The following is a 22927-nucleotide window of genomic DNA, read 5'->3' as shown; positions in this document are numbered from 1 at the left end:
TGATACAAGGCAAGCAGGGCCCTGGGTTCAAGGCCACAGCCTGACATGCAGGCCTAATTCTATTCTATTCTACCTTAGCAGGACCAAAAATCAGACCTCAACATTAATATCAGCCAAAGCCATCCAGCTCAAAAAAGCCATGAGAAAGCAGTGTCCAAAGGGCAAAGCTGCCTGAAGAAACTGGTGTTTCAGAACGATGTGACAGAAAATTCATTCTATTCAGCTGAACACCACTGTCCCACTGCTTCCATGTACTCTCCCATCTCTTCGTATCCACTTATTTTCCTGTCTTATACTTAGAGGAGCAAGCTCTCTGGGGTATGGGATGCGGTTCGTTCCTCCTTGGTGCAGTGCCTAGTACAATCAGGTCCTGCCCCTGCCTAGGGCTCTTAGGTTAAATAAAATCAATAATGACAACAGCTCTTCAAGAACACGCATCTTCTTCATAAGCAAGCTAAGAAACTGACTGTAGCTCCTTATGAAGCCTTCATCTACCTTATAGTTTCATAGTTTCTAGGGTCAGAAGGGACCTGAGCAGATCATCTACTCCGATCCCCTGCCATGGCAGGAAAGAGTACTGGGGTCAAATGACCCCAATGAGGTGTACATCTAGCCTCCTCTTAAAGACCCCCAGGGTAGGAGCCAGCACCACTTCTCTTGGAAGCTGATTCCAGATCCTAGCTGCCCTGACCGTGAAGTAGCACCTCCTGATATCTAGCCTTCTTGGCAGATGTGCCTTAAAATGGGCATTCCAGCATGGGAAAGGGAAAGGGAAAGGGGACACTATATTCCTCTTATACTGGTGTTGGCCCTCTTGCATGTCAGTGACACAAAAACAACCCATCAAATTACTTGAGAACTTTTCCTACTTGTTTTCTCATCTTAACTTTCTTTTATAACTCAGTGTAATTTGAGGGAGAGTAAGGCAGGCAGTGGTCTCACACAGTATTCAGATCCCTGAACAGTTTGTGTAGTGGTATTAGCCATTTAGAGAGAGAGGTGCTGTAATAGAAGTGTGTGTGTGTGTGTGTGTGTGTGTGTGTGTGTGTGTGTGTGTGTGTGTGTGTGTGTGTGTGTGTGTGAGAGAGAGAGAGAGAGAGAGAGAGAGACACAGACAGACACACAGAGAGACAGAGAGACAGAGAGAGAAGGGGGAAAGAGAGATTTAGTCTATGCTTACAATAGCTTCCTTGCATTCATTTTCCCAGAAAAAGCTGGTAGAGCAGCTCTGCTATTCTACAGATGATTGAGCCTTACTGGGGTAGTTTATTTGGAGCAGTATGCTGAAATGCATGCTGTAATACAGTCCAGTTCCATGACTGCAGATTCCAGACAGGCCAGATCTTTAGAAAGCCTGTCCGGTGATATCATACACCACAGCCTAGCTAGGGATTCTGGGAGCCAGTTCCAAGAAGATCTCACACTCCGAGCAGGACAAATAAAGCGTTCTCACATGTTTTTCAACTAGGCAGCTGCATAAAGTTCAGCAGGAAACTCTTTGTGCTACATGACCAGGTCACAGACATAAACAAAAGGGCACTGAGAGACTGAGTCAACAGCCTGTTTCTCATGTCCATCTGTGTCATATTCATGTTGCTGAAATCAAGATGCTCACAAGAGGAATCTGAAATGAAATGCTCATACTACAAAATTTGCACTTGCAAAAGTTTCACAGCCGCTAAAACAACAGCTAATGGGTAAGTTTTCACCAGGGTGCAAAGACATAAATTTAACTATATTGCTTCCTTTAGCCCCACTAAAATTTCTCTTTCAAAAAGCCAAGAGCAGAAAAATGCACAATCTAAACTGGTCTGTTATCTTTTGAGAGAGGTAAATCATTCACGGGGAGAGAGGAACATCTTTCACCTGAGAGAATTGCACAAAGATTCATTAGGATCTTCTTGGGTCATCTTTGAAATTTATTTCCTGCTGTACTGGATTTAAATATTAAATTGGATCCTTTTTTTCCTGGAAAAAAAACCTTGGAATATAAAATGCCAAAAGGGGCTTGATGGAGTGAGAAAATGTAAAAGCAAGAACAGTGACTGAAATGATTATGCTGCATTTTGGAAAAAGTGTGATCAGGGTTACAAAAGATGGAATAACTTAGTAGTATTCCTCCCCTACATCCATATTTACAGCACAATACATTAAAAATGTAATGAAGGGAAGGAAAGACAGATCTAGAGGGATGTGCTTCTGTTAGATCAGTTATAATTTTTTTTCCTTAAATTTGATATTTTGCTCTTGCAAGGCTGCTGCTTTTTAAAATTTGACTTTGTTTCATTTTAATATGGACCTGCTTTCTTGCTGCTTTGCTGCTTAGGTGCACTGCTTTCTTTGTGTGTAGCAAAAACATCCCCTGCTGAAGTTTGCTTCAGGAGATGAGTCCTTTCTTCCACAATCCTCAGCTGAAAATAGGGTTAGATCACTTTCCCTGTTCATTACTCTTTGATTTCACTGACAGCCAGGAAAGCAGGCAACAGCTTTCCCAATGCACTACTGAAGTTGAGGGGGGTTGTGGGGTTGTGTGGGGGTGGGGAGTAAGTGTGACTTAGGGGGATATTTTCCTTTTTGTTTTCTCTAACACCACTCACTATTTGAAATCCTTCCCCTCCTCTCCCTCTTCCCCCCTCGCCCCCGCAAAAAAAACCAGGAGCTCAGGAGAATGTTATAGCAAATGTTTCTGGTTGAGTAGCCCATCAGCTTACCTGCTAATATAGGCTACAGTAAGATAGAACATTTCATAGCATGTTAAAACACTGGAAGATTATTCCTCTGAAGACTGAGCTGCATAGCGTGTACATATACAAACATCCTTTTCTGAATAAAATTTGAACTACTCCATTCTAAAGCAGTACAAGGCCAAATACCTAAAGGACACTACTTTTGTAGAAGAGGCCAGACTTCTGGAATGGGCAGGTCCAAGTTTATCCTTCCTAATGCCACCAAATTCTGAGGTGGCCATGATGCACAGTGTAATGATAATCACCAAGCCAAGGAAAGCCATAGAGTCATCCACTACCTATTTTATAGATAGAAATCTGAAGCAAAAACTTTAAGGTCACAGATCAAATTCAAGTCAGTACCAAATTAAAAATGTCAGAGTTATTGGCTCCCAGTCAGAGACCCAGGACATTGGACCACACCTGTCCCATACAAAGACTATCTCATCATAGACTCCCTTATTGCTCTGCAATTGACCATCAGAGCAGAAATACATTTAAACCCTGGAAGTGGGTCCCACTAAACATATACCAGATATTTAAACTTTTTACCCATACTTCTTTGAAACATGAACAATTCAGTATTCAATGACCAATCTACTTTTATAGAAAATGTTGTGACCCTCACTTCCTAGGAATGTGTTTTGTTCATTGCAAAAACCCCAGTTCCCAAGTAATTCAGAACAGTTACTCTGCAAGCTCATTACCAACACCCTCATAATTCAGGCCCGTGTTCTGCATTCTACTATAGGAGGTGGCAGTGAATAATGGTCATGTTTTCATCTTACCTAATCCAAATCCTTCTTGACAGTATTCCATACTTTTGTGCGAACAGATGTTTCCAAATTTAGGTTTATAAAGAGAAGGGTTTTCCCTGGTACTTAGGAATGGGGTATCATTTTTTAGCTCTTCTTCTGATTTCATGAAAGAGAGATCAAGTACCTAAGTTCCACAGCCGGTACATGTAAAGCCACTACACATTATAGAGCTTGACTGAATGGAACTGTAGTGACAGCCAGTCCTTATTTATATTACATAAACTGAAATCTTGGCCACATTAAGTCACTGAAGTTTGCCATTGGCAAGGTTTTTATCCTAAGAATGTAAATTATCCTGATGACAAACATGGCCCAGGGAATGGGTTGCTGCGAGTTGGAGGCATGTTTTCTATGATGGATCTCTCTTGCATGGAAGACACCTCGCTCCGCTCCCCACATTTCCATAAGTAAAACAACAGGGACCCAAGGTGTCTCAAAGTTTTTCCTTCTTATGTTTTATCATCTCAATCCTCACCAGTATCCAAAAGAACCTGTTTAGTTGCTCAGCTGAACTTCAAAAACACTGGGAGAAATCTACCATCACCTCTGTAGAAGCAAGGCCTGGTGGGACTATTCTGTTTTGCTGTTGGGATTTCCCCCACACACACCCCAATTTATTGTTTATGTATATTTTTAAGTGCATCTACACAAATACTAAATTTGTCTGTTTTGGTCTTTACATCACTTTCATTACAAAACTGCGTAAAAAAAGACAGCAAATCAATTTCATAGTCGGAGCTCACGCAGCAGGAGGCAATTCATACTGACATTTGATACCTGCTGGCTGCTGCTTCCAATTATGCCAGATGCTGGATACCAGGGCTGTCGAAATAACAGTGTCGACGGTGCAATCAAACTAGTTAACATTCTAGAAGTGTGTTGTACTTGGTTCAGTGCATCGTCAAATTCCCACCATAAGCAAAATAGTGACACCTACTCCTTTTTTGTTAACTTTTTAACTGGCAAAGAGATACACATTAATTCAATGTACAGTTGCATCTTTAGATATATAGCTGAATCTACCCTAAGGCTAAAAATAAAAAGATTGGAGGGAATGAAAATGAAAAGCAAAACAAACATGATAAGGACTTATCCTATACATCCCTACTAGACTCCACTACAAGGCTGCATTACAACCCTGGAGGCAAGATCATACGTAATTCTTGTCCAGTGTCTCATGGTGCGCAAGGGAATGCTGATGTCATTGGATTAGACTCAATGCTTTCCTGAAACTGACTTATAACTTGTTGGGTAGAACAGAAAGTTGAATAAAAGGGCAGGAAATTGCTGAGGCATTAACTGATCTACAGAGACAGAGGGGTAGTCATCCCTGGTAGCAAAGTCCTCGTATTCTGGAAAACAGACAACAAGTTTGACCAAAGTCACAGAATGGCACAGCTTTCTACTTTTTTTTCCCCACCATCCTGGCAATTATAAAAAGTACAAAAGAAAGTCTCTTTGTACTCCCACCTAGTGTTCTCTTAAAACAACCTCTAACAAATATATATACACTGCACCAAATTCTCAGTCCTTCACATAAAGTTTTGGTAGAAGTTCATCAAATATTTGTCAAAAAAAACACTGAGTGAAAAAGTTAAAGGTCTAGATCTGTCACAACTTCCTTCCAAATGTTTCCACAGTGGGAATGAGAATTGTACTCTCCCAACCCCTAGAAATGCCTGTGGAATGAGGCATGAGTATGGCCCCTCAGGAAACCATAGCTATTCATGTGCAGGGGCCTCCCTTTTCCAGAACTGGATGTCTGCCACCCACTGTCCCATATGCCACTGAAGCCAAGTCCCCAGCTGCCCATAAATCTCTGCTTCTTACAGGATGATCTCTATGACTGGGGAGAGCAGGGGAGAGAAAAGGCAAGTTCAAAAAAATGCAGCTACAGGTTTGAGCTTCATGGAAGGGTAGTTCCACTCTTTCCCCGTTCACACACTCGTTCAGTTTTATGAAGAGGTATTTTTATATACCATTAAAAAACACACACAAAATATATTGACCTAAATGTTTTTAAAAGTTAGTGTTCACATTCCGTCACCACACAACATTAGGTCTCCACACTGCCCCAGAGCTTATGCTAGGGCACCTGGTACAGATAGACTAGAGACAGGCTAGCATGGCTCCCTGAGGCAGAGAGAGAGCAGGGAAGGGGTTTATACCTCCTCTCCACACCTTTGCCCCCAGGGGACCACAGCCAGGGTCTGCCCGCCCCAACCACTGCCTCTGCCAATTGCTGCCTGTGCAGGGGAGCAGCAGAATAAACCTCCTCTGTGCCCCCTCTGCTAGATGCCAGAGGGAGAAGAAAACAACCCCCCTCCCTGTCCCATCGCTTAAAGGGCCATGCCAGCCAGCCTCTGGCCCCACCGTGCTGCTGGAGCAGTGAGGCGGGAGGGACCCTGATGGAGGCAGCAGCCTCTTCCTGGTGGGGGGCCATGCTGCGGGCAGGGGCAGGGGTGGCAGATCTGCCACAGACTGCATGGGGTGAGCAGCAGCAGTGCTAGGGGGATTTGGGGGGCTATGGCCACCTCTCCGAGTCTGGTTGAACTTGAAACAGGAAGGGTGTCTGGGACAGATGTTGCACAAACTGGTTTGAGACAGATCAGTTAAGTCTGATACTACATTCAACCAAGTCTATCTTAAACCAGTTTCAGCCTTTTTGAAACTGGTTCACATGTACTGAACTTATGGTCTGTTACAGATTTAAACCAGTTTCTGATCACTTAAACTGATTTATGTGTAACTTCTGTCCCTAGCCATAGTGTATATTTTAAAATGCTGAACTAATCCCTGAAGGAGAGCTCTCCAATCGTGGCATATCCATCAAGATTAAAATGCCCTCAACACTCCTTGTGCCAAATAAGCCATAAGCCACCCTACCGAAAAAGGAAAAGAACATGCACAGGTCCTGGACAGAGTTGACGAAACAGTTCACTGTTAGCTCCCGTGGCGTTGGTCTCATAAGCTAACATTATGCCAGACTTTCCCCAGCAGATACTCCAAGTGAAGGTGTGGTTTATCAGTTGCAACATGTAGGGGGTGCACATGCACCCCCTGAGAGCACTGGTGCACCTCTCACAGGCAGCACTTCCCACTCAGGTGATGGACAGGGGGGGCAGGTGGAAGCACCACTAGCACTTCTGGGAGTGCCGCTTCCCAGTTGGTATGATTGCCTGCAGGAGGACCACCCCTTCCCCCAGTCAACATATCACCCACAGTCACTGAGGGGTCACGTGCCCCCCCGACTCAGGTGGCACCAGTCACCCATGTAGTTTATAATGCTACCAGGTTTCCCTTGAGTGGATCCCCTCCCCACCTGGGGCACAGAGGGTCTGGTTGGAACAGGGAGTGCAAAATGTACTTCCTAAGAGCAGGACATAAAAACATAAGAACTGCCATACCAGGGCAGATCAATAATTTGCATAGCCCAGTATCCTGTCTCAGACAAGTAGTGCATGCTTTACAGGAAAAGTATAAGAAAGAAGGTATGTATGGAGTGATCCATCCCCCCCGCCCCCCCCCCCCCCATAGCCTCCCAGTTACAAACATCCAGAAACTTTGAGATATCTTAAGCCTGAGGTTACATCCCAGAATACTGTATTTCATAGCTTCTGTGGGCCTAGCCTTCATAAATTCGGTCTCCCACATTTCTAAACATGGTTACACTGCTTACCTCCACAACATTAGCTAGCAATGAGTTCCACAAATTAATTATATACCATGTGAAAAAAAGTATTTCCTCTTGTTTGCTTTTAACCTAGCACCTGATAATGTCATTGGTAATGCCTAGTGCTTGTATAATATGACACAGTGAAAAAACAGCTCACTTATTTACTTTTTTCCCTCAGTATTCTTGATTTAGTAGACCTCTGCCATATTCCTTATCTTTTCCTTAACAATAGAAAAAGGTAGTTAGCTGTGTTAGTCTGAAGTCAGGCAGAGGGGTGAGATCGTAGAAACAAATTGGTTCAGAGGGGAATAAGCTTTCATAGATGACAGCCTGGTTTGTGTCCTACAAAAAATTATGCCTCTGAACCATTTAGTTATCTCAGGTGCCACCCTGCCCTCCCTTCATCCTTAACAACAGTGAACCTTGCTGTTATTTTACTGTGCTCTGGGGTTAGCACTATGACATTTTCAGCAAAGTTTAGGCATAACAAATGGGTTGCCAATTTCCTTTCATAAAATATAAAAGTGTCTTGATGTCTTTTAGGGCATCACCCACAGAAATAAACAAATGAAAATAAAACACAAAACATTTCAACTAAAGAAAAAAGAAGATAGAAATCAGTTGAATTGCCACAGAATTATGATAGAAACATGCTGCACTGATTTAAACCAGGCAACAAGCCTTTTTTTTATTCAGATTTCCAAATCAGTGGTTACAGTAATGCTATTAAACCTCAAATATGTTTATAATAATCATAAATGCCAATTGATTCTTTAAAATATTTTAATTAAGGATTGCTAAATCTACTACATCTGTGTTAAATCCTCAATTAATATGTTTTTAATATGTAGTGGTGGTTTTTTATTAACAGAACAAATAACTGTCTTATTAAATCTAAATTAAATGCATAGTTGGGACTCTAATTTAAAATGTTACTCTTAAATCTTTCAGTGGATGAGACCTATGGCTAAATCAAGCACATATTAAGCAGCACTGGCAATAACTTTATAATGCACTGATGACTCATTCTCAATTATACTCCAGCATATTTTTGCAATAAGAAAAATGGGAGGAGTCAAACAAAACAAGATTTCCTACCTCAAAAGGGCAGAGTTGAGCCAACCTTTAACTTTTCTTGCAAATGCATGAGAGAATAGATTAAATCTTAAAGTCATGTCCAATTATATCCAAACTATTTAATCATGGCTGTTAACCATTTTAATAATTACTCTGGATGTGATCCATATTTCAGAAGCAAAATGTAATATCTAATTAATACATTAGCATATATGCTGTGAACAATTTATTGTGATAATGCAGTACAATTTCCTTACTTTAAACACCTTGATTGACAACCATACATCATTTCAATTATTCTTTTGGCAATGACAAAAATTATTTCCATACTTTACAGTTAATTTGATTTGGGGACAAACTCATAAAACAGATTATGTTGTACATTTAATGGGAATAGATTTTTTTTAATCCTTAGAGGAGATGCTGAGGTTTTAGCAAGCTTCCTTTCTTGTACTATTTATGAGTGTTACATTTTTTCCTTTTATTTATATTTTTCCAATTCTCTATTTTACTTTCTATACAAGCACCAGTAACAGCTGCATGCTACTTTACCAAGATAGTCTCAATAGGCAACAGAGAAAAAGCACCTCAGAAATAGTTTGGGATATTTTCCTCCATAAAGAGGATTCATACAATTATTCTGGGGACAATTTTGAAATGAAACACAATTTTTGTTTGTTTGGCTCTACAATTTTCCTTTCCTTTCTAGTCTAGAAACAAACACACCAAAAAAAGAAATTCCAAAATGAAACAGAATGGAAACATCCACTTTAATCTGAAGTTTTCTATACAAAGTCTTCGCTGAAACCCCAACAGACTCCCCTCTGGTCAGAAAATTTTTTCAGTTAGCAATTCTAATTAGTTCTACCAAACACTAGTAAATAACATGGCACACCTTGTTGCCCATAATTGCTTCATTGTATCACATCAACTCATTAGTTATTCAGCACCTAAAAAGTTCATTAGAGTATAAACAAAGACAGGTCCTCAGTCTTAACAATATTACAGTTTAATTCTAGATGCAACACAATGAGCAAGACTTAACTACCTAGTAGAGTAATGGGATGAAAAGGGGCTATAGTAATAAAATCAAGTGCTAGTTCCAGACTGTACTGTAGCACAAGTTCTGAGAGGGTAGGGTCTTCTAAGAGGACAGAATGGTCAAAGAAAAGCAGATCTTCCATAGAGATGAGCTCCTGATCAAAAGTTCTCTTACAGCTTTCTGGAACATATTATATCCAGTCCCTGCTGGAACCAGATGGTGCAAATGAATGAAACAATGGATGGAAAAGGTTGCCCACATATTTTCAAATCAGAGAAATGGTTGGAGTTGGATTTGGTTTGCATCCTGAGGCAGTTATAATCTTTTCCCATCCTCAACTAAGCACTTTAAGTCTGTGTTTGGGGCAGGCAGGGTGGATGGGAAGGTACAGAACTGCTTCTAAAATCAGTCCACCTTGCAGGAATGTCAAGGAAGTTGATAAAGATCAGCCATTTACTTTAGCGGGCCATCAGAAATTCTTGCTTTGTCCAAAGATCATTCTATGTTTAAACTCAGACCCAAATATTCACTGCGAGACACTGCAATAAATCTGTATAGTTTCATCTTTGGAAGAATTATCAGGCATTTGGCACAAAAACACTAGCTAAGGAACCACACAGCAACTCAGAATAGTACCTAATGTATTTTCTTGAATTTCTTTCTAAAACTCCAGTCCCCAGTTTATGGCCCTTGGCTACCATGTTGCCTGTGGCAGTCTCTGATAATGCTTTTGGACAAGGGAAATTAAAAAGTTAAAACTGGGGTTGACATGATAGATTGGAGTACTGTTGCATCTATGATCATGCAAGAAATATGTGAGAAACTTTTTTTGTTTGGGGTTTTTGTGGGTTTTTTGGTGATGCCTTTTATTGAACCAACTGCATAATCAGGAGAGATGTTAGACAAGCTTTCGGGCACAAAGTGTCCTTCTAATGTTGACAAGGAAAGCAAAGAGCAGTGTTGCCCTTGGAACATTACTTGCTCACTTTTCTTGCTCGTGGATGGGCAAAGACTGGGAACCACTACTCCAAAGCACTTATCCTCGGCCACTGACCGAGACAGGATACTAGATATGATGTGAAGTATAGCTTGCCATGATCCTCACAGGATATCAGATATTCTCTGAAAACTGTGGGATAAAGCAAATGCATAGGCAAAAGATAAAAACCATGTCATGTCTTCTATCCTAATCCATTGGGAGTATCATAGAATCCTAGAAAAGTAGTGCTGGAAGGGACCTCAGGAGGTCATCCAGTCCAACCTCATGTTAAAAGAGCTATTACTTATGTACTCATTAATAACTAATGTGTGGGTGTTGGTGTCTTGTACATTTTATTAACAATATAGATCATTAGAAAAATTAACTAAAAGGAAAAAAGTCACTTCAGAAACAGTAGGGCAAATTCACCACTGCAATAAGCATCTTCTTCAGTGGATTTGTATCCATTAATACCAACGCTGAGCTGGACTAACTAACTTCTTTCCATCCCCACCTAAAGCAATTCCAAAAAAGCCAAACTTATATATATAAAGCAGTTCCAAAGAAACCAAACTCAACCTCACCATGATCCGCTGGCTGGGGAATTGGTTCCGCAGTAGGAACCAGAGGGTGGTGGTTGGCACAAGTCAATCATCGTGGTGCCAGTGGGGTCCTTCAAGGCTCTGTCCTAGGGCCTATACTTTTTAACATCTTCATCAATGATGTAGACATTGGTGTCAGAAGTGGACTGGCCAAGTTTGCCAATGACACCAAACTCTGGGGTAAAGCATCCACACCTGAGGACAGGACAGTGATCCAGGCAGACCTTGACAGGCTCAGGAAATAGGCGGATGAGAACTTAATGGTGTTTAACACCAAAAAATGCAAGGTTCTCCACCTTGGAAGGAAAAACTTGCAGTATGCTTATAGGCTCAGCAGTGCTACGCTGGCTAGCACTACAGATGAAATGGATTTGGGGGTCGTGATTGACCACGAGATAAACATGAGCCTGCAGTGTGATGCTGCAGCTAGTAAAGCAAGCAAAACGCTGGCTTGCATCCATAGATGCTTCTCAAGCAGATCCCAGGACGTCATTCTCCCGTTGTACTCGGCCTTGGTGAGGCTGCAGCTGGAGTACTGTGTCCAGTTTTGGGCTCTGCAATTCAAAAAGGATGTGGAGAAGCTTGAGAGAGTGCAGAGGAGAGCCATGTGCATGATCAGGGGTCAGGATCATGATCTTCAGCCTGGAAAACCGCAGGTTCAGGGACGATCTGATGGCCACCTATAAGTTTATCGGGGTGCTCATCAGGATCTGGAGGAACATCTGTTCACCAGAGAGCCCCAAGGGATGACAAGATTGAATGGTCACCAATTCAGGCTGGACATAAGGAAGAACTTCTTTACTGTCTGAGCCCCTGAGGCCTGGAACAGACTGCCACCACAGGTGGTTCAAGCACCCACTTTGAACGCCTACAAGACACATTTGGATGTTTATCTTGCTGGGATCCTATGACCCCTGCTGACCTCCTGCCCCTGGGGCAGGGGGCTGGACTCGATGATCCTCTGGGGTCCCTTCCAGCCCAAATGCCTGTGAAATGAAATCTATGAAATATCCTCTGCCTTCAGGTGATGGAAACATAATGATGAGATGCCTTGTAAACCACCTGAAATATTTCAGGATGATCTATTTACATATGACTGTTTACAATAAGGTTTTGCTATCAAATGGCTTGTTTTCTTTAAAGTTTTGTCATAAGTGCACTGCATAAAGCAGTCTTTAATGATGTGCTCTGACTAGGCTTCTCCTTAGTTGAATGAAAAGAAAAATAAAAATGAAAGCATTCCTTCAATGCTGAAATTCAAGGATTCAGCTCAGGCACACAGCAGAGAGGGATCAAGAAAATGCATTTGAAGTGTCTAGTACATTGTTAGTACTGTTTAAATACAGAAAAAAGACTTTGATATGAGCATTGCACTGATTTGAGAACTTTTGTCTTCTCTCATGCTTATGTGCCTATCTATTCTGCTTCATTCTTCAAAACTGTCTCCTCCAAAAGAGAACATGTTGTCAAGTGATTATAGCTCAAGATGGAGGGTCAGAAGATTTGAATTCTAGCCCTGACTCGCCCTGCCACACAGCTGCTGTATGGGCTTGGAAAAAAAGCCACCCATCATCTGTGCCTTGTCTCTCCCAGCTCTTTATAAAAACTAAAGCTATGTAAATACCTCTAAACATGCATTCAATTATTTAAAAATGTATCTGTCTCAGCAGTGTGGATATATATCCCTTTGTGTGTCCATTTTTCATAAACTCTCTCATAAATCAATTTAGTTGCCAGAATGAGCATTAGAACAGCAAATTTTAATCAAAATAACAGTGAAGAAGAATTTATGAATTCAGAAATCTGAGCATAAACACACACCATATGAATTAGGTGTCTGGTAAAAAAATCAGTCCCCACAGATAAAATTTGTAAGTTCAATTTGCAAATATGCATTATGTATTTCTCACAAGCACTCCAAAGAACAAAAATTACTCATAGGGACTATTCAGTGTCTGAACAAGAAATACATTCAAGAAAACCAAAAGGTGCCTTTGGACATTTCAGAAACAGAAAAAAAAGACCTAATTGGCACTACTAACTATTCACTAAAATTTATTCACTCTGTTCTTGTCCAAGCTGGAACTATACCACCGCTCCTTGTCAGGGAGGCAATAAGGCTAAATATTGGTAAAGCACCCAGCTTTCCTTAAGTGGTAGGTTTGATAGTGATGCATAATATCATTATAAATCATTGGTTTAAGCTAACACGCATGCTAAAGCATTAAGAAAGTCCCAAATCTTCTTAGCGTAGTAGTTTTGCATTAGAAATTTAAGAATAGTTCTACATTATACACAAAGAAAAGTCGAAAGAAATAGGCATTCAGGCATATTAACAATGAGCACAGTGTAAAAAGCTAGATGGATAAATTTAAAAAAAGTGAAAACTGAGATTTTGCCTACATAGTGTCCAATTATACTAGTTAAATATATCCTTGGATAGCAAACAGCATCATGTCTGGCAATGACGTCCAAAGGCGAGTCATATTTTAGAACAACAATTACAGCATTCCCTCATTTTCCCCCTCTCTTAAAAGAGAAAAGCAAACTTAGACTAATCATTCTTTTCTTAGGCCAGGCAAACTTCTACGCTTTTCTGGAAAGATTATTATTATTATTATTGTTTTTTTCCCCAAATTAATGAATTTTCAAGGCAAAAACAAAACAAACAAACAAAACCCTCTTTCCAACCTGCAGCATGTAAAGGTCCTTTTTCTAACTGTGTACTATTCCAGTAGGGAGAACAATTACAAATGCTACTGGGAAGCATAGAATAACCAGTAGGGATTTACCAGTGTAGATAAGCAGGCAGGCACAATATTATTGTGGTTTTTTATTTGTTTCTATGGAGAATTAGAAGATTCCTCATATTCTAGCATTTGATTCTGAGAAACAAAAAAGAAACAAAGATCCCATGACTGCTTTGCTGACACCAGTCCTCCTTGGCTAAAGATACCACAGATACTAGATAGCTGTTTCCATCTACATCAATCCAGTACAATGGTTTGTTCTGATACAATAAAAAGGAATAATCCATGAAAGTTCATAAGCATGTTGTTCCACAGAAAGCTGAATTTTGCCCAAAAAGTCCAAATGGAAAAGTTGACTTAAAAATACCCAGTAAACCTTACTTGCCAGTATTCCCTCTATTCTATAAAATGATACCTGTAAATATATTTTTGACAAACTTTTTAAGTATTTTGCTGTTAAAAAAATGATTAAAAGAGGAAGCCAATTTAAATTTAGTTTCAGAATAAATATTGAACAAACAGCAAAGGTTTGTAAGCTCATTTCTTTGTAAGCTCATTTCTAAGTTTAACTTCTAAAATACTTCCCAAGTCCCCAACATCAGCTATACTGACAGACGGGAATAACTCCACCTGATCATCTCAGAAATCTGGGAAAAAGTAACAAATTCTGTTTAAGCCAAGGAAATCTCTGTGTGGTAAAGCCTTTATGATTAGCTGTGCTCCGTTTTTCCTCCATAGTCTAGGCCCCGTCTGCCTCTCTGTCTGTCATTAGGTCAGACAGTAAAGACCCGAATAGATTTTGGCTGGACAAAAAAAGCTGTAACTACGTCCTAGTTAAAAACAGTTTTCTTCAACTCTGTACAGAACATTTCGGGTTGGAGGGAATGGAATTTCCCCAGGAAATGGAACCAAGAGACGAGGTGTTGGTCCAGCCCTTTAAGCACACAGATTTGCTGGGGCAGACAGGCAGAGGAAGTGTGGGCAGAAAAGAGGAACAAAGAGGTGTTCTTTTGTAGCAAAGTGGGTCTTTCTGACTGCATAACCAGCCAGGACTGAAGGATACTGATTGCAGGGGTCAGAAAGAGTGAGAAAGAGAGAGCGCATGACAGGCTCCACATTCCAGAGGAGAAGCGATGAGTTGCTGAAGGGGGACCCTGAACTCCCCAGGCTACTGGCCAAATACCAGTGGCTTCTCAGGAGGGGTGAAGGAGCCAAGGCAGAGACTGGTGGCAGGCATTTCTTGTTTTGCAGAGATCTCTATATTGCTTGTGCCATGTAAATTAATTGTTTTAGTATCCTCTTGCAAAGCCTGTGTCTGTCTGTTTCTGCTACCAATTGTCCGTGGAGAGGTAAACTGTAAACCAGAATACCCCCATGGTTGGAGCCCTGGAAAGGAGTATTTTCATAGCTGAGGGATGCTGCCACTGGTCTCAGCTCCTACACAGCTGGACTGTGGGGTCTCAGCTATCAGAAGGGGGTGCTAAAAAGAGTCTGGACCCCAATATTAGGTATCCAGGTTGTAGCCGTATTGGTCATGGGGAAAAGGCAATCAGGACTCGTAGTAGAGATGATATGTTTTATTAAACCAACAAGATTTTTGCAAAAAAAAAATAATCTTTAATTGCAAGCCTTCGGGTACAAATACCCTTCATCAGGCATTGGAGAAAAGATTGTAAAAATTCTTCTGGGTAGAAATGAAAGTTCATATTTAACAGGATTTCACAGAGGAGTCAACAGATGGAAAACTCTTCTGAACAGGCAGTTCATAACTCTTCATATTTTCCCAAGCAGAAAGCAACTGTGACCACCTGAAACCTGAGATCCTCCTCCTGCCTTTGTTTCAAGGTAATTTGCATCACGGTGAGAGGCTTCATACCAGCTCTGAACTGGCATAGAATATAAGTAGCTAGAAAATCAAAGTAAAAATATTTGCTGAAGTAAGTTTTAAGATGACATAATGGCTAAAAATTTGAAGCATTTACCACATTCCTGAAATGTCTTTTCTTGCAGACTTCACAAGAATGGGAACTCCATAGAATCAAACTTCAGTACAATCTAAAGCCAGTCAAAACACTCCCCTTGTGTCCAAGGGCTTTCACTTGCTGCTAAACTGGATATGGGATTTGTTTTAAGATCCTGTTGATTTTTAAAGCACTGCTCAATTTAGGCTCCCATATAACTAAATGAGGTTTTGGTTCCCTGTTGGCCTGGTCATGTTCTGTGTTCAGCAGATATTGGACTCTGGCTCATACAGAAATACCATGCCACTGTAAATCATTAGGTGTCAGAGTTGTTTCATACTATGTCCAGCAGCTCTGGAACATTTTGCCAGCAGAGATTCAGGAAACATCAATTTTGTGACTACTGTCAAGTCAAGATTAAAAGCACATTTCCGTACTAATTTTCTTTCTGTTCTTGATAGGAGTAATTATTTCAGGATTTGCTTTGCAATACATTCTTCTGTTTTCAGCACAGAGACAATGTACTCATCTTACACTCAACATTGCATAAAATACAGCTGAAAATTTCAACAATGCTTGTCATAGTGTCCTGTGAGCATTCCTCTTTGCGATTTGAAATCCTGTGAGTTCCTCTGCTCTGGTTTGCCTAGGAATCACAAGACATAATATTTATGCTCGTGAGTACAATATCTCATATTCACACAGGCTCAAACACCCCTTCACTGTTCACTGTGAATGTCAGATGCATTGCCAGAGACATCACATGAGGTCAGAGGGACCCATAGCTATTAACTTGTAGGCAGAGTATTAATAAATCTAACCTGTCCGCTGCACATAAAACGTTACAGGATTTAATATAATTAAATCAAACTTTTAGCAAGCAGGGCTTTTATAACAGGGTGCATAGAACCAGGAATACCAACACCTCTGAATGGTCTGGAGATTCAACATTAGCACTGAGATTTAAGGGAGACATGTTGCAAGAAAGATATTGCAAAAATACCCATTTGGCTGTAAAAAATTAGAGCACACTACTTCTCTAACCCTTTGTTCAGCAAGTAATACACTACCAGGCCCTGTCTGATGGCACTAAAGAAATCAGCTCTTAGTGAAATAAAGACGTTCACCATCAAACAAGTTAAAAAGCAATTCTAAAAGTAACTACAGAGACCATGATACATGCAGCGACCAACCAGCATAAAAACAACCAAAGCCTTCCAAAACTCACACATTTTACAACAAAATCAGAAAAAAACCATGCATGCAATTCTCACATCACACGTACTTCCACTCTCTGAGAAACACACTTCCTCTGGTTTGAGCAGAGCAGATCTTTTGGACTACGCAGCATAATCTTGCCCAATCAAGGACACTCAAGCAATAATGGACCGTGCGTCTCTAACATGTGACTTCCCTCACTTCACTGATCCCAATCAACCTTACCTCTACTGTCTGTAAAAATCTATGCAACAGGTCAAAAGAACAAATTACCAGGGAATGACTGGGGTAGTAAGACCCAGGCTGACCCGGCGGTGGAAGCAGGGGGATGGGAAGAACAGGCTCAGGGCCGACGTGGGGTAGGAGGGGTGGAGGAGGAGTGGGCCCCGGCCCAAGGGGGAGAGAAAGCCTTCTCCTCCCGTCCTACAGCTGCTGCTGCTGTGTTGGGCTGGGCCTGCTGCTTCTACTTCCCCTGCCCCCTGGCATCAGGCCTGGGCCCCCTCCTCCCCTTCCCACTGCAGCTGCCACAGCGCATCCGTTCCTTCCTCTCCCATCATTGGAGCCACTTCTCCCCCACCACCGTCCGGTTGGCCCTGGAGGCGCCCCCCGCTCCATCCCCTGTGTCCCCACTCTTGTGTCCCCACCATCATGGTGCCACCTGTCCCAACACTTCTTTGCATTCTGATTGGCTGTTTGTCAGCCAAGCAGAGCACAAATAAAGCATTACAGACAGACAGATTAAGGTTTTCATAATATTAGAATATTTCCTACCCAAAAGATCAATTTCCAGCGCAGCATAAACACTAATGTATGCTGCAACATTATTCACTGCAGGAAAGTTAAATGTTAGCTTCTACATAAAGTAGCTATAAATAAAAATACAAATTTGCCCAAGTCTGTGCTCTCCCGCAGAAACCTACAGCATGTGAGCTGGAGAGTATCATACAAGTGGAAGAGTACATGGTAAATAGTAGTTAGCAAGAGAGACTATTAGGCCTTCAGATTACGTGGGATTAATTATTTACACATTTGCCATCTATACTACTCTTTCCATTTTTATTTCCTTTAACCCAGTTCTGCTCTTTAATGTTCAAGTGAAAAAAATATTAAGTAGCCTCCCCCTCCCCGCCTTTGTTTTTTAATTCTGGAGACTGGTATCTCTGAAAACGAAAATATTCTGAAGGCCAGGTCTTCTTAATCCATGATCTGATGTCAAAAGCGAGAATCACTTTAAGCCCTTTTTTCCCCAAATAGACAAACAATTGACTACAATATATTTTACAAGCATTCTAGGTACCCCTATTTATCCCAGAAAAGAGATAAGCTCTGGTAGGCCTCACTGTCTCAGTTTGGCATTGATCTATGGACTCCTGCAGTAGAAACAGTATAGATTCTCTACACTGTAGCTGGGAATAAGAACAAGCCATAGCAGATGGGAGCAGCTCAAGTACAGGTGTCTGAGCACCTGATTTAGCCACAGCTGTCTCTACAACAGCTGACTGCCTTTCACCTTGCAATGAAGATGTTACTGATACCACTGGGGCTGGACTAAGAAGCAGATGAAACATGGTAGAATAGACGGAAGGGAATACTGCTTTTCCAAAATGCCCTGGAATTGTATCTGAAATGCAGCTCTAGAATACCAATATATTTAATAAGCCAGTAACAGAGTTTTCCAGTTGTTTGTGTTTTCTGTTAGTCCTATCAACTATTTTTTAAAAATCTTTTATAGGTATGAGACAGAATTTTGTTGTTTTTCAGCTGGCATGGCTGAAATGAAGCCATATAGGCAAAACAGAACCACAGAGCTCTACATTTTTATGATTTGCTGTTGCAGTTCATGAAAAAAGATGCCCAATGGCTAAGGGCCCCAATACACCTTAATATGAACAGACAAAATCTGTCATCTCCATCAGCTGCACCTTCACACAAGAGAAGAGAATGGGTATATTCTCTTCCGTATTAAACCATTTAGGTCATTCTAGTCATCTGGGGACCCTGGCATCCTGTCAAAGTGGATCCAGCTGCGCAAATGTGCCATCCCATGTGCCGTCTTGAAGCAAACACCACTGAGCTGGCCGGTGCTAGAAACTACCATTTCACTTAAAGCAACAGCTATTGTGGAAATAGGAGCCAAATCAGACCTGCAATCTGAACTGGGTTGTGCCATCATCACCCACTGCACTGCTTAACAGTGTCTCTTCTGTACAGAACAGCTTGTACTTCTATAAACAGGATAAGATTTTTTTCACAAGTGCGTACACAGCACCACCACAAACTGTATGGCAGAAAAGCACTAGACTTGCTGCTACTGCCAGGAGATCTCAGCTCAAGCCCTTTTCATCCAAATATCCCCTTTGAGGTGGTGTCTGTTCCAATTTAGTGTCAGCCAGCTCATACATCTCCAGATTTCCAAAGGGTTTTTGTTTTGTTTTTTAAGGCCAAGCCTACTGATTTAGACGAGTACAGGCATAAAATCAACTCTTCAACCTATGGTCTAGCCACACCTTTGTATGGTTTATAATGGAAAAGTCAGCAGTAAAATTAGAAGTGTTGTTAACTTCCAAATGGTGTTTCTTGTTGTTTTATGTTTGGCATAACTGACCAAATGGGACATTCACTTTTAATGGTGGTTTTATTTATTTTTCCTACAGTATTTCTTTAGTGCTTTTTCCTTTTATATGACATATTAATACATAATTCAGTGGTTTTATGTCTCCCTGCACAGTCTACATGATTTCTTGTGCTATTGAACAGTACTATTTATGGCCAAATGGGCAAAGTGTCTCTCTTTATTAATCTTTTCAGGCCATAGGCTTTTTTTGTTTGTCTGGTTACTGTTTTGTTTGGCTTGGTTTTCTTGTCACTTTCGAAACCTGCTGGAAATCTTTAACTCTCTGCATGTCGTGCTTGAAAGCGCTGCCCAAAAAGATCAGAATTCTGGGTCTGCACCAAAGTCATATGATTGACAGACAGATTAGAAATACAGCAGAGGCTGAGGAATCTTTCAGCTGGCACATTGCTTTCATGATTATTAAAGGAAGCTACAGACTGGCATTATACTAAACAAATGGATCCAGTAGCACTGTTCCTGCTTCAGTCGAATTCACAGCAAGTTTTCCCAATTAATTCAACGGAAGTAAGGTGTAGTCCTGACTTTGGAAGGAATGTTCTTCATACATTTCTACGGTCCTTCATACAAACCCAAGCAACTTTCTAAACACAGAGGGGAATTTCAAGTCTCTATGCCATAAATGCAGCCTTTTAGTCAGCAAGACTAAAAATAGCTGCGAGTGGCTACTTCCCCTCCACTCCCACAGTGGTTGAGGCTAAGAAGCTTCTGTGAAGGTTACCCTGGGTCAGGTCTTGACATCCTTCTTCATGCAAAGAATCCCACTGATTTCAACATGGCTTCTTAAGAGCTGTAGCAATAAAGGAAGTTGGCTTAGCCATTTCTTCCCCCAGCAGTCTTTCTACTGCTGCTTAAAACCACTGGGCCAAATAATGGTTTTAGACATGAAATATTTAGTTCTTATTGTGACATCAGAGCAAATTCTAACCTACCACTTTGTCCTCTAGAAGATGTAGTCACTGCCCCCTCTTTAGCCTGCCACAATGATGACCAGATGTGATGCTGCACGGTCAAATACACCCTAAAAGCCTGTAAAAACCCAGAGGTTCCTGAATAGAGGGTCTTCCCCTCTGCTCAGGGTCAGACCAATTGCCACATTTGGGATCAGGAAGGAATTGTACCTTATGGTCAGATTGGTGCAGGGAGGGAAAGGAGGCGCCTTCTCCTATAGCAGGGATCCAGTCCTCTTCCTTGGATCTTTCAAGCACAATTTAACGACCCTTGCTGAAGCAGGACACTGACCACTGTTGTTCCCCTGCTTTACCAGGGTCCTAGGCCTTGTAATTGTGTGACAGGGTTGCTTGTGTAGTTTTAGTACCAGGGTGGACAAGAATTTGTATGGAATGGCTTGGATAGGCGTGATCTTGCCTCAGGCAGGGGGTTGATTCTAGATGACCTCCAGAGGTCTCTTCCAGCCCTACTTTTCTATGATTCTGTGATTAGGTAATGGTAACTGAAGGAAGATACATCTGAGGACAACTTAACATCTTCTCAATGCAATATGGCCTACTCCTGTAGTCTTCATCAGCCAGCAGTTTCCCCTTATTTTCTCATTAATCCTCATTGCTACACAGGGAAATTTACTCAAATTTTACCTGTCCTATGCTGCCACCTAAGACAGAAATCCATTGGCAGCACCTCAAGAGTCAATGCTCACACACTTATGGCAGACAGATGAACAGACAATAAAGGGCAGTCACTTTCCCTCCATATATCACACCTCCTTTGAGTAAAGGGCCTTCATTGTTGGTTTTAGGCCTTTGCTCCCCTAAGCCACATCCAGATAAGTGAGGATGTTTGATTCCCCAGGGACAACTAGCAGTGGGATACCTTGTGCCACTTCTAGTTGTACCCAGGGGAATGCTCACACCCTCTGGCACACAGCAGGTTATCCTGCGATGGCTAGAAAATGGTATTTAGAAGTTTGCTTTTGGGAATTGGCTCATGGGCAAAGTAGATATGTATTAGAATAATGGTCCAGAGCAACAGCAAAGGTTAACTTATTTCTAAAAAGCCCACCTGTGATGAAGTTTCTTCAAAGCCCACTATACCTCAAAGGCAAACAGAAAACAAATACACAGGCTGGGAAACTGAAGACATGTTCCACACTGTTCCACAACATGAGATAAGGCAGCACCAGGACACAGTGCCCAACTGAAAGGCACTTGGGATTTCCAGTTTTGGGGAACAGACCAAATTAGGAGGCCCGGAAAAAACTTGAATTAGGATGTGTGCACATTATGGGTTTGTGAAACAGAGGAATGTGCTGACAGGACAGAACATGGACAGTATGACAATCACAGAAAGACCAGTTAGGGATAGCCAGAAATGAAGTCATCAGGAGGGGAAAAGAATACAAAAGGAGGGATTTCAGAACACCAGAGTGTCTTTGAGAGAAGAACCTGAGGCCACCATGGAAGGAAGGCACACCACCATCCCACCTCACCCACCCAACAGGGGGAGGGTGGGCCTCAGTCTCCAGGCTGCTGACATCTGACATTCAAGAGAGAATCTTAGAGTAAAGATTACATACTGGCCAGTAGGGCTGTGCGAAATTTCACCACCAATTTTGTTTTGACACTGTTTCGAAGTCAAAACAGAAAAATTGAAATGGAACAGATATGGTCAAAAGAGCCTCAAAACAAAACGAGGCAAGTTGAAACATTTTGCCATTTCGATGCTGTTTCAACTTTTCACCCATCACACTGCCGGCTCACATTCATACTGTGGTCAATTATTACCCCCAGGTCTTGGTGACAAGTGATGGAGGATCTTCAGTCCTGCTGCCTGATGAGAGGCAGCAGTTGCACAAGAACCCATGTCATGAGTTTACCTGTCAGCAACTAGGGGTGCAGGACCCCAGAACCCCTGTACCTATCTCCTTGACAGCTGGCAGGCTTCCTGGCCTCAGCAGGGGCTAGCATCCCTGCAGCTTTCACCCTGCTGCGCCTTAACACAAACAGTGTCACCCATGTCACAAGTTTTGCTTGTCCGCAGCTTGAGGTGTAGTTTCCCCAAATCTCTGCACCTATCTCCTTGAAACTTGGCAGGCTTTGTGGCCTCAACAGGGGCTAACATGACTTCAGTTTTGACCCCACTGTGGCTTAATACATACACGTGACATCCGTTTTTTGCTCTTAAGACTTTGGGGTATGGTTTCTCTGAACCCCCTCCACCTATCTTCTTGAAGCTTGGCACGCTTCATGCTCTCAGAAGGGGCTACCACTCCTACAAGTTTCATCCAAATAAGATCAGAAATGTCAAAGTTATAGCCTGTTTTGACCTTCCCCATTATATCCTATGGGCAAAACTTCAAAACAGGGTCAAAAAGGCGAAACATTTCAGTGGAACAGAATGGAACAGCCGTTTTGACTTGAAACAAAAGTCAAACTGGAACGCTATTCTGTTGAAACACTGGTCAAAATGGGAATGCTTCCATTTTGCAC

General features: G+C 41.7%; 1 long non-coding RNA gene across 1 annotated transcript; it reads left to right on the top strand.

Annotated features, from left to right (window-relative positions):
- Nucleotides 1-1491: 1491 nt before the first annotated feature.
- Nucleotides 1492-16023, top strand: LOC149873324 (uncharacterized). Its single transcript, XR_016439852.1, has 3 exons — nt 1492-1697; nt 15462-15515; nt 15681-16023. It is a non-coding gene; the product is annotated as an uncharacterized LOC149873324 (long non-coding RNA).
- Nucleotides 16024-22927: the final 6904 nt, after the last annotated feature.

This window comes from Crocodylus siamensis, chromosome 1 (assembly GCF_052110815.1).
Source record: "Crocodylus siamensis isolate JL-2025a chromosome 1, ASM5211081v1, whole genome shotgun sequence".
In the NCBI taxonomy this organism is placed as follows: Eukaryota; Metazoa; Chordata; order Crocodylia; family Crocodylidae; genus Crocodylus; species Crocodylus siamensis.
This window is presented reverse-complemented; position numbering and strand designations above follow the sequence as displayed.